This window comes from Danio aesculapii, chromosome 23, assembly GCF_903798145.1.
Source record: "Danio aesculapii chromosome 23, fDanAes4.1, whole genome shotgun sequence".
Classification (NCBI taxonomy): Eukaryota; Metazoa; Chordata; class Actinopteri; order Cypriniformes; family Danionidae; genus Danio; species Danio aesculapii.
Window position 1 is genome coordinate 32646016 of NC_079457.1, and position 12385 is coordinate 32658400.

Consider the following 12385-nt stretch of genomic DNA (forward strand, 5'->3'; position numbering starts at 1 on the left):
ACATTTTTATAATTCTGTCAGGTCCACTTCATCTTTAACCGTCTTTAAAGAGGATTAATTGACTATTAGCATATACAGGCTGGTCATCTAATTAGAAAATCTTCAAAGTTGATTTCACCAATTTCACTCAAGAAGTGAAACTTGTATAATGTATACATTCCTTTTACACAGACTGATATATTTCTGGTGTTTAATTCTTTTCATTTTGATGACAACTAATGAAAACCCCAAATTCAGAAAATGAGTAATACTTACAAACAATGTATTGCAGATATCATGTTGGTAATAAATGTACAAAATAATTCATGAATTTAGACTTAAGACTGATTCAAGGGGAATTTGAATAAATCCAGACTGAACAAGAGGAAGAGCTGGGGGTGGAGGAGAGTAAATGAGTTCTGGAGAACGCGATAGCAGATGATAATACTGAGGCGCTAAATATATGTATGCTGTGATAAAGGTCATATTCCTATAGGTAGACGTGATGAGGTAACAGTCAGCTGATGCAAGCTTGACTAACGTTACCTGCCAGAACTGATGTTATACAGTACACTGCTTGCTCTTTTGTTGTTTTGTGGAGACTGTGAATAGGATGGCAACTTGCTGTGGTCCCACCAAGTATATTTAGCTCAGTAGTTGATTTCATTATGTTTGACTACTACACTTAACTCATCTGTATTTAAGCAAAGATTTTTGAAAATAATAATGTTCGTTTGTCATTAGTAACACACAACACGTTTCGTATTTTCACTGAAAATGAAAGGAGTCAGTTATGTTAGCGAGTTCGTTTTGTTTTAAATATGTATACGGTGAAGATGACGATCATATAAATATGTAGCTATTCTACGCCTCAACATTTGTGGTGTCTGTTAAGTTAATATTAAAATGAAAATAGGCAGTTCCTTATATCATGTTTTCATTTTATTGTTAAGATGAAACACCGTAGCCAGGATGATGTGAATGAGGTTATAAAGTACACAGTTTCCTTTAGAAATTTACCCGACGTGTCCTCGGGAGTTTGTTTTCTCTGAGCCTACAAGGAGAGGATATAAGAATGAACTTTATCGGCTACTTAATATTGAGGAAAAAGCCCCAATCTGTTTTCCGATGTCTCCGTTTTCCCCATCCACACTAACACGGAGCAGCAGTGTTTTAAAAATGAAAACAGCCTCTCCAGCATTTTCAAAAACCTCAGTTTTCAGAGCTTGAAAACCGTAGCAAAACTTATGCGTTTTAAAACTAAAACGTATTAGTGTAAATGGGGCCTAAGTTAGGTTGTTCCTTTTGTTGGCCCTTCAGACACTGCTCATTGGTGACAATGACACTATTTTCAATAAAAGACCTCATCACAGCTTGTATCTCCTCTTCAGACCATGGTCCCTTCACACACCGCCGTGATGAAACATGGAAACCTGAATTATACAAAACAAAACAAAATGTGTGTCATTGGATTTAGATGTGCTAAAAATCAAGTTTGATTATTTTCATTGACAAGACATTTCATTAGGCCTGGTTTATACTCGACGTGTCCGCTAGTTCGCTTGAGTGTGTGTGGCGAATGTGACATCATCGCTGTTTTTGCAAAGGTTCGTTGTGGGTGTGTGCAACATTATTTTGGCGGAGCGCACGAGACTCGAGCGAACAGTTTGCATGGCGCCGCATTTGATTTGAATTGAGTATGAAACACTTAAGAGATTTTGTCTGAAACAGAACAACTTTACAGATATCTTTATGATCAATGATCAATAATTCGTGGCTAGAAATTGCAACAGCAGTGAGAAAGGAGGAAAAGTTTGGAAACACCAGAGGGATAAGTTTGTTAAAGCCAAAAGAGGCCATGGCAAAAGTGAAGACCCGGATACACAATAACAGTTTTTCCACAAGTCATAGGTTTAACACTGATGTTTATGTTACAATTTTGAATTTAAAACAATTTGATAGTTACAAAACTAAAATTAAGGAACAAATTATTTCTTTGATAACTGGAAAGAAATATTTGAAGCTATCAGTTTACAATATACTGATGCCTTTTTCTCTAGGCTTTATTGGTGATGATGGTCAGGAATGTTGGAGCATTATTGCCTTTTCAGCATAAGTATAGGACAGAAACTAGCCAGACAGTAATGTGAGAATTGTGGAGTGGGCTAAATCTAAAAAACATCAGTATTTTTTAGTAAGTGTACTTTATTTTTTGCTTTTATTCTTGCCATAATAAAAATATATATTTGTAGAGCAACTCATGTTCTCTTGTCATTAATATTTGAATAAACTTTAATAGGTAAAACTGTCCGAGATATGAACAAAAGCAAGTGATGCATCAAAGTTTGATTAAATAAAATCTTGAATGCTTATAAAAATCCTTATAATTATTAAAATCAACTATAAAAACAATAAAAATAATTAGTTTAAAAATCTCAAATGATATGACGTAGTTCTGGACACTTCCCACTTTCCGTTTATCCGTCTGACTTTACGCTCAATTTCTTTTGACCGCCCCCATGTTGTTTTAAAGAATATCACAACGGTGAATGCGGCAAGTATAAAAGCCTCGTCCGTTTCGTCAGGGGCACGTGCAGTCAGTAGAGGTGCAGTGCAAGAGAAAGTATAAATCCAGCTTGTTAAAAAACAAAGTACATCAAGCTTCTTTAAAATATACTATATAAATACACATAAAAATGTATGCTTTTTATTATTAATGTGTTGAATGACCATTAGCAAGTGTGCCTAGTGATGGACATGACACTGCATTTTAATAATACCTTGAGAAACCAAGTCAGGAAGATGAGGTGAACCAGAAGTTGAAGGTGAACACATGCAGCACTCCCCATGGTCATCTAAAAAAAAAAAGATTTTTTTTATAAAAAATATATTATATATATATATATATATATATATATATATATATATATATATATATATATATATATATATATATATATATATATATATATATATATATATATATATATATATATATATATATATATAAAAAGAGCCTATCTGCCTACCAAGTCATGTGTGCAACATTACCTGAAGTGATACCCTGTTTGGTAACACTTTATAATAACTACACACTATAAATAATTTTTTAAGCATTAGCAAATAGTTAATTCATTATCTGTTAAGCATTAACTCTACATTAATAAACGTTAGTAAGCAGTTTATAACTGCAGCTACAAATGCTGTGTTCTTGACTTACAAACATATTTATAATGTGCTTAATACTTGTACTTTCATACTTTGTTAATGATTTATTTTTCATTACTAAACTGAATTTAAAAGTAGTTGAGGGTTTTTAGGATCATTCAGAATGAGTTAGTAAATGATTAATAAACTATTGAAATCAACATTATTATGTCTTATTATTCAGGCATATATTAAGGGTTACTATGTATGTTAATAAATGCTTTATTAACTCAACTTCATCCAGTTTTGTGACCTAATCTAAAGTGAGGACTGTTTATGCTTTATAAATCCCTTATAAATGACAAATAAAGGCTCGGTTAAATTCTAAACAGGAAAAATGACATTATTCATTCATTTTCATTTAAAGATACACAAATAAAACTGTACTTCAAATGAAAAATAAATCTTTGCGAACTTATCTAAAATAAAATAACTGTAGAGTTTAAACATTGCATCTTATTATATTGTTAAATTATTATATTGTTGTTGTTGTTTTATGCCATATTTTGACACTCCTGTTATTCAGCAATGTTTAAACTTTACAGTTTACAATTTTATTTTTTAGAAAAGATTGCAAAGATTATTGTTCATTTGATTCTGAGCCTTTAATTGTCATTTATAAGGGATTTATAAAGCATAAATAGACCTCACTTTAGATTAGGTCACAAAATTGCGTGAAGTTGAGTTAATAAAGCATTTATTAACATATTAGTTAACTATTAGTATATGCCTGAATAATAAGATATATAAATGTTGATTTCAATAGTTTATTAATCCTTTACTAACTCATTCTGAATGATCCTAAAAACCCTCAACTACTCTTAAATACAAATGGTTTGTAAATAATGCGATACTTAATTTAGTAATGAAAAAATAAATCATTAACTAAGTATGAAAATACAATTATTAAGCACATTATATAGGTGCTTATAAGTCAAGAACACAGCATTTGTAGCTGCAGTTATAAACTGCTTACTAACGCTAATTAATGTAGAGTTAATGCTTAACAAATAATGAATTCACTAGATGCTAATGCTTAGTAAATGATTCATAGTGTGTAGTTATTATAAAGTGTTACCAAGGTGGGTAATGTAGTTTAAAATTTTATTACCATTAAAACAGTGTTTGATCATTACGATTTTGAAAACTTGCAGTAAATTCTATCCAGCCAGCATCAGTCTGATGCAAACGCAGTGGCAGCATGCAACGTTTTTTTTTAATGAGAAGAAATAGCAGAAGCACAGGGAGATTTCAGCCTTCTGAAAGGACCAAAATGTGAGGTGTGGTCATTTTTTGGATTTCAAAAGTCTTGAGGGAAACTTAATAGAGTATGATCACCCTGTCTGCAGAACATGCAAGAAGTAATTAGCTGCTATAGGGGCAAATACTTCAAATTTACAAATGCAAGGCAAGTGGACCTCAATACTAAAACTACATCTGGGAAATATTAATAATATGAATCTTCCAAGAAGAAAAGATTGCAGCAAACAGCTTTGAGCCAAAGACGAACTAACAAGTTCAGACAAGACCAGGGTGACATTTAAGGAATAATAATGTATATTAATTTTTCATTTGTTACACAGATTTTCTTTACCTCATAAATAATTACAGGGACATATTGAACTGGGGTTAAATGTTTTAAATGCAACCTGACTATACATCTATTTTGTACAGTGTACAAAACAATTGTTCAGACAAGATGATCACAAAAAGTTATAGTAACAATTATAATAGTATTACAACCCCAAATCAGAAAAACGCAAATAAAAAAAGTAGTGATTTCTAAATTGTCTTTGACTTGTATTTCATTGCAGACAACACAACAAACATTTTTTAATGTGGTCCTCGTGATTTTTACTGTTTTATTATTATAATGTTTTTTCAAAATAAACACGTATTCCGATTTTGGTTTGTTGATCAACATATGAGATGTGCCCCTGGCTTGCTTAGTTGGGGACACTTAATTTCTAGCAATTATCATTGATTTAATGACACTGATCATGTGTAAACCGAACTGACGATGCTTTTGCATTCAGTAATGAACCACCTTAAACTGAAAATAGAGCATTAATCTTTTCATTATACATTATTGACACTGTATTCTATTAGACACTGTTAGATTCTGTTCAGTGGTTTGACAATTTGAATTGTTAAAGCGCTACATATATAAAGGTGACTGATCGTTTTCAGTGTGCATCCATCTTTTTTAAACACCTTCATCTCATTTTAACCAAACCATGATAATATTGATAATCATGATAATTTGGGTCACCATAAATGTGATTTGAAATTTTCATAAAGTTTCATCCTGAGTCACAATGAATAGAGATGACAAGAAGTTAAGCTTCTAACAAAATTTCTAACCATCACACATTTTAATATAGGTCAACCTAGAGATCCCAGCTTACTACATGAGATATGTTGGGAAAATCATTGAGATTATACCTTGAGCTGCAGTCACGGAGAGGTGAGGTGATGCAAAAGTCATAGAAGCCAACATTTCTTCATCGTCTAAAAACAAAACAAGACAGAAAATGCCTATAGTATCAACTACGGTAGGCGATAAAATATTCAAACATGTTTGAACAGTAGGCTAAATGTATAAAAAAAGCCTATTTTAAATATTTCACCAAAACAACTGCAAAATTCGCAACACAGAATACAACAATTTGAGTAGCCTTAGGGAGCCAATTTTAACAGTACCTTTGAATGTGGACGCATTAGGAAGCTGCTCTGATTGAGAGTCTGAATTTACCTTTGCTTTGACATGGACCAGTGGTTAGAGTACTGTGATGTTTCATGGAACACATTTTCAGTGTTTTAGTAGCTGTGGTGGAAATGTCCTCTATTCAGTATGGACTGGACTTCAGTGGAAGACTCAGGGTTTGAGCATGAATGTCATCACAAATCCAGAAGACGGTATCCTTCTATACCTTGAGTTTGTTTGTGTCACGTGTGTGTGTGTGACACAGACAAACTCAAGGTATAGAAGGACACTGTCCTCTGGATTTGTGATGACATTTATGCTCAAATCCTGATTCTTCCACTGAAGTCCAGTGTGTGGCACACACAGGAAAACACACGTGTTGGGGGGACACCATGGTTAGAAAAGACCATCCATACTGAATAGAGGACATTTTCACCACAGCTACTAAAAACACTGAAAATGTGTTCTAATGGAACATCACAGTACTCCAACCACTGGTCCATGTCAAAGCAAAGGTAAATTCAAACTCGCCTAACAAGCAGAGTTGCAGCTCTGGGTGACTGAACCGCTGATCTTGATTCGGCCTCTGTACAAGGGAACACAAGGGAGATTCAGTGCTTGGCTTTCCTCAAGTCATAAAACCACATATGGGTATAACATATTCAACTTACATCCCTGACAGACAAAAATCTACTTAAAATATCTATCAAGACACAAAATAATCCTCTACAAATGTCTGATATTGACATGTTTTTGCATGCTGCAAACCTTTAGGCATGCCATGCATTTCCAGAAGTTGAAAAGAACATTTACTCAAAACTTAACTGACCACTGGTAACGTCTGTGAAGAAGAACAGCGGGTGACACTTCCTGGTGCTGGACACCAACTTCTCCAAATTCCTCTTTGGCAGATGAAGTGCCACACTGACCTCAGACACAATGCACCTAAACAAAGAACAGACATATACAGAGATGAACAGGCATCAACTGGAATAAGAGGGACACCCTCACTCAAACCTGATGTAGAAAATCAAACACAATGATAAAAGATGAATATATGTCCCAACGATTTTCAGACTCTACCTGCAATATAACTGATAAATATGTCCCTTAGGAAACTAAACATTCATACATCCCATAATAAACAGCTGAATTTAAACTGACCTCATGCTCAGTTTGGTGAGGGATTGGATGACTGACTGCTCTCAATTCTGTATCTGTTAAAGAGAACACAGGACATGAAGGCACAGTGCTTTGCGAGACCACAGTGTTTACCAGCCATTGCTAATTCAAGCAGGGTTACGAATAATAAATACAGGTCCAGGTGTAGAATACAGCAACCGACAGGCCCACTATTAACTAAAATATAATTAAAATACTATTAACAACTTTAATTTATATTGTTGTTTGTACAATCAATAATCACAGACTGAAAACACTGGCCATAATATCCATTCAAGATCCAGTGATGTGTAACCCCTCAGTTTAGCCTGCAGTGTGTCACTAGCTATGTTTCCATCCAAAAATGCAAATTAACTGTATGCGCAAAACTGGATTACCGCATAAGATCCATCCAACGAGTCAAAGCAAACAAAATCATCACTTCCTGATTAACTTGCGCCAAATATCATCAGTAAACACTGAATTTACTGCAGTTAGAGAGGCGGCGTCAATCTTTCCTTCATCTAATTAATGACTTAATGACTGCTTCAGAAGGCAATCCTAACACGCAGTGAACGTGCGGTGGCGTTTGAAGGCGTGAGACGCGGAGCACAGACGCTCTTGATTCTGGAGGTCATTAATAATATAATAACACTAATACTGAAAAGGTCAAGGCGTTTTAGAATGACCAAAACAACGTTTCAGATGCTTTACAATGTGTTCAGCCTGCTGGTTTGTCCATTCACACACATTTTTATCATCACATGATCTCTTGTAACAAAATCACATGACCTTTTTTAATGTGCGTACTGGAATTTGTGCTGTAAATGTGCTTCCATCATAGTTTATGCGCATCTTATCGAATAAAAATGTAAGCGCATCATGGCGTTTCCATCAACCTTTTTGTATGCCTATAGTATCAACTAAACAACAAGGACGGTAGGCAATAAAAATTCACATTAGGGAGCTGCTGTGATTGAGAGAGTCTGAATTTACCTTTGCTTTGACATGGACCAGTGGTTAGAGTGCTGTGATGTTCCATTAGAACACATTTTCAGTGTTTTTAGTAGCTGTGGTGGAAATGTCCTCTATTCAGTATGGATGGTCTTTTCTAACCATGGTGTCCCCCCAACACGTGTGTTTTCCTGTGTGTGCCACACACTGGACTTCAGTGGAAGAATCAGGATTTGAGCATAAATGTCATCACAAATCCAGAGGACAGTGTCCTTCTATACCTTGAGTTTGTCTGTGTCACACACACACACGTAACACAAACAAACTCAAGGTATAGAAGGACACCGTCTTCTGGATTTGTGATGACATTTATGCTCAAACCCTGAGTCTTCCACTGAAGTCCAGTGTGTGGCACACACAGGAAAACACACGTGTTGGGGGGACACCATGGTTAGAAAAGACCATCCATACATTTCCACCACAGCTACTAAATAAACTGAAAATGTGTTCCTTGGAACACACTCTAACCACTGGTCCATGTCAATGCAAAGGTAAATTCAAAGTTTATGCGCATCTTTTCATATTTAATAAAAAGTTTATCCTACTCAGTTAGGTGCATACGTTTTTTATGTGCATTTTCAAAATGCACATCAAAATAGGTGGATGGAAACATAGCTAAAGTCACTCACCTTTAACTGGATTCATATATTTGAGTTCTGACTTTGAATTCTCGTCTCTTCCTGCAAGGATGTGATTAATGGCATCCCGAAGGGGAGTAGTTCACCGTGAAATGACAGAATCTGCTTAGGAAAATAAGAACAAAAATTAACAACAACACAACTTCACATCTCACTGATAGCAGATCTTAAAATATGTCAGTTTCGATGTTTCATCTGAAGATGCACACCAGTAATGTATTTTTCTAAGACACGTTTATAAAAGCTACTTAAATGTCCTAATTGAACTAAGGCCTAACACTGACGTGGTCTAAACCAGGGGTCACCAACCCTATTCCTGGAGATCTACCTTCCAGCAGCATTCAGCGCCAACCCTGATCAAACCTGAAACTTATTAACTAGGACCTGAAACAGCACTTGATAATTACAGACAGGTGTGTTTGAGGTTGCTACTGAAATGTGCAGGATGGTAGCTCTCCAAGAACAGGGTTGGTGATCCCTGGTCTAAAGTGATCTCTTAGAAATGCAATATGCTTTACTAATACAACTACAAGAGTATGCACGCAGGTGTGTGTGCATATATGTGTGTGTGTGTGTATATATATATTTATTATCATTATTGATATGTGATCACCCTCCAAAATTTGTATGTTCTTGGTCATGTAAAAATCTAAAATTTGCGACACTCCAAGACTAATATACTGCTTATATACATTAAAACTAATATATATATATATATATATATATATATATATATATATATATATATATATATATATATATATATATATATACATAGTGCTAATTAAAACTACTGTATAATATCACAAAAAAATCTAAACATAAGGTAAATAAAATAACGTAAATACATAGCATGGCACAATACAATTCCTTGTCCTATTAAGCTGTCTACATTTAACGGATATTTAAAACAAATCAATTAAACTCGTTTTATTTTTTTTTTCATTTGCCAATATTTAAAAGGTTATGAGTTTATGAAATGACTCGTTTTACTGTCAAGTTCAACTGTGCATTGTTGTTCTTTGTATGTGGCTTTGGACAGAAGCGTCTGCTAAATACCATATCTATACATAACACTTGTCATTCGTACCTATAAAAAGGCTTTATTATTGTTTTTATAATAGATTTCTTACCTGCTCTCCACAGCGTGCACTTCCTGAACTTCCGGGAAAATTAATCATCTGTTCATAGACGTAGTACTCTCCCATCCAGCCAATCAAAATGACCAATGCTGATACGAGCATGCGCAGAGTTGAATTAGCGTCTAATTTCCCGCGTTGTGTATAATGTCCCGCGCTTGTGTATAATTTCCCGCGCTTGTGTGTGCTGCATGCAGGGACCACAACAACCGATAGGGGGCAGTGGCGGACACACAGGTTTACAACATATGTCAGGTTTTTGGTATGAAAAGACTTTTTAGAAAACCACTTCTTATGTATTAAAACACGCTGAAAAAAGGTTTTAGAGGGTTTATTTTATGAGGACAGCAAACTGTCCTCATATACGACAGGGTCCTCATTTCACTAAGAAAAGTCTTGAAATCTGTCCTTCTAAACCGTAAAACAAACACACACACACACACACACACACACACACACACACACACACACACACACACACACACACACATATTAATTTATATATATATTTGGTTGACAATAAATAAATAAAAGAAAGAATTAATGAATGAATTCTACAGTCTGCTTGTGCCTCTATGTTTATAGAGTTACTGGAGACATCCAGTAAGACACAGTCAAATATTCAGTCCAAATGCACTGGAGAGACCTGAAACATGTTAATTTTTCCTTATTGGCTATATGACATTTAGATGTTGCATATTATTCTGTGGTCTTAAGAAAAGTGTTAAGTATTTCAGCACATAAGAGCAAATATAGCTTATAGCCCATTTCGTTGCGCTCGGCAGCTTTTCACTAATAAAGCTCTTCATGTAAATTTCATTTTTCTATTTTAGCACGTCATATAAAAATATCGCCCTTGCGCCCTCATTTATGATATCCTGCCGCCGGGCCTGCTATAGCGAAACTTTATTGTTTGAGAAGAAACAAAAACGGAAACTGCATGAAAACCTGGCTGGGAAGATGGCGATAACATGAATTTTCTGTTCTTCAACGAGAAAAAAAAAATCGCAGACACGACACAATGACGGTGTTAATTATACAACGCAGTGTTTACGATCATATTAACAACTAACATTAATATCAATAACTCCTCTTGCTTTAGACTTTACCTTTTAGAGCTTGTTCTTGTCGGCGCAATATAAGTTTATTGCATGTATAACTACGAATCAGATTATGAAGAATGATTAGGGGATGCTTATCCTTTATTTCATCCTTTCCGTAAGGTGTTTTATTTATTTATTTATTTATAATTTTTTAAATAATGATGACAATATTCACTGTCTAAGCATTCCTCGGTATACTACCAACAAATTACGCCCCTGTACCCAAGTAGCCTACCTAAGTTAATTTACATTTCATGTAAAAAATAAGAAATCAAAAAAGACCAAAGTATTATGCTAAATATCCGTACAAACGAACATGTTTGTTGTTTAACTTTCGTTGATAAAACAACACAATACAGCCTATAATAATGTAGGCTAGTTAAATAGAAATAACTTTAACTGCTTGAAACAGTAAACGTTACATTTTAGAAACTTCACAAATACTAATCAATAATAATATAAATAGTAACGTAGAACAAAAATATTAGCCTAGGCTTGTAACAACATAAGTCAGATGTTGAAAAACCTGGCTGGGAAGACGGCGATAAAATGAATTTTCTGTTCTTCAACGAGAAAATAAAATCGCAGACACGACACAATGACGGCGTTAATTATACAACGCAGTGTTTACGATCATATTAACAACTAACATTAATATCAATAACTCCTCTGGCTTTAGACTTTACCTTTTAGAGCTTGTTCTTGTCGGCGCAATATAAGTTTATTGCATGTATAGCTACGAATCAGATTATGAAGAATGATTAACAGCATGCTTTTCCTTTATTTCATCCTTTCCGTAAGGTTTATTTATTTATTTATTTATTTATTTATTTATTTATTTATTTATTTATTTATAATTTTTTAAATAATGATGACAATATTCACTGTCTAAGCATTCCTCGGTATACTACCAACAAATTACGCCCCTGTACCCAAGTAGCCTACCTAAGTTAATTTACATTTCATGTAAAAATTAAGAAATCAAAAAAGACCAAAGTATTATGCTAAATATCCGTACAAACGAACATGTTTGTTGTTTAACTTTCGTTGATAAAACAACACAATACAGCCTATAATAATGAAGGCTAGTTAAATAGAAATAACTTTAACTGCTTGAAACAGTAAACGTTACATTTTAGAAACTTCACAAATACTAATCAATAATAATATAAATAGTAACGTAGAACAAAAATATTAGCCTAGGCTTGTAACAACATAAGTCAGATGTTGAAAAAAAAACTGCGTCTCTCCGCCTTTTGTTTTCTATTCATATTTTAAATTCTTTGCCAGAAAAACTAACATGTTGACTTTGTTCGGTTTAAGCGGAGACTTATTTGAGATTACAATGTTTCCAGCAGCACTGAGACGTGTTCCTGTAGCGCATGCAGATACTGTGGCAAAGAGGGTATCTTGCTCCGCCGCCTGCATTTCTCGGAA

General features: G+C 34.3%; 2 long non-coding RNA genes across 3 annotated transcripts; both read right to left on the reverse strand.

Annotated features, from left to right (window-relative positions):
* Positions 1 to 788: 788 nt before the first annotated feature.
* On the reverse strand, positions 789 to 5981 carry LOC130217658 (uncharacterized). The gene is made up of 4 exons (XR_008835890.1): positions 5890 to 5981; positions 5632 to 5697; positions 2760 to 2834; positions 789 to 1412 (listed from the first exon to the last, which is right to left on the reverse strand). It is a non-coding gene; the product is annotated as an uncharacterized LOC130217658 (long non-coding RNA).
* A 236-nt stretch (positions 5982 to 6217) lies between these two features.
* LOC130217660 (uncharacterized) lies at positions 6218 to 9880 on the reverse strand. 2 transcript variants are annotated; one of them, XR_008835892.1, is made up of 5 exons: positions 9840 to 9880; positions 8698 to 8808; positions 7058 to 7110; positions 6723 to 6838; positions 6218 to 6479 (listed from the first exon to the last, which is right to left on the reverse strand). It is a non-coding gene; the product is annotated as an uncharacterized LOC130217660 (long non-coding RNA). The 2 variants fall into 2 exon arrangements; XR_008835891.1 differs by lacking the exon at positions 9840 to 9880 and having other exon boundaries at positions 8698 to 9025.
* Between the last annotated feature and the right edge of the window lie 2505 nt (positions 9881 to 12385).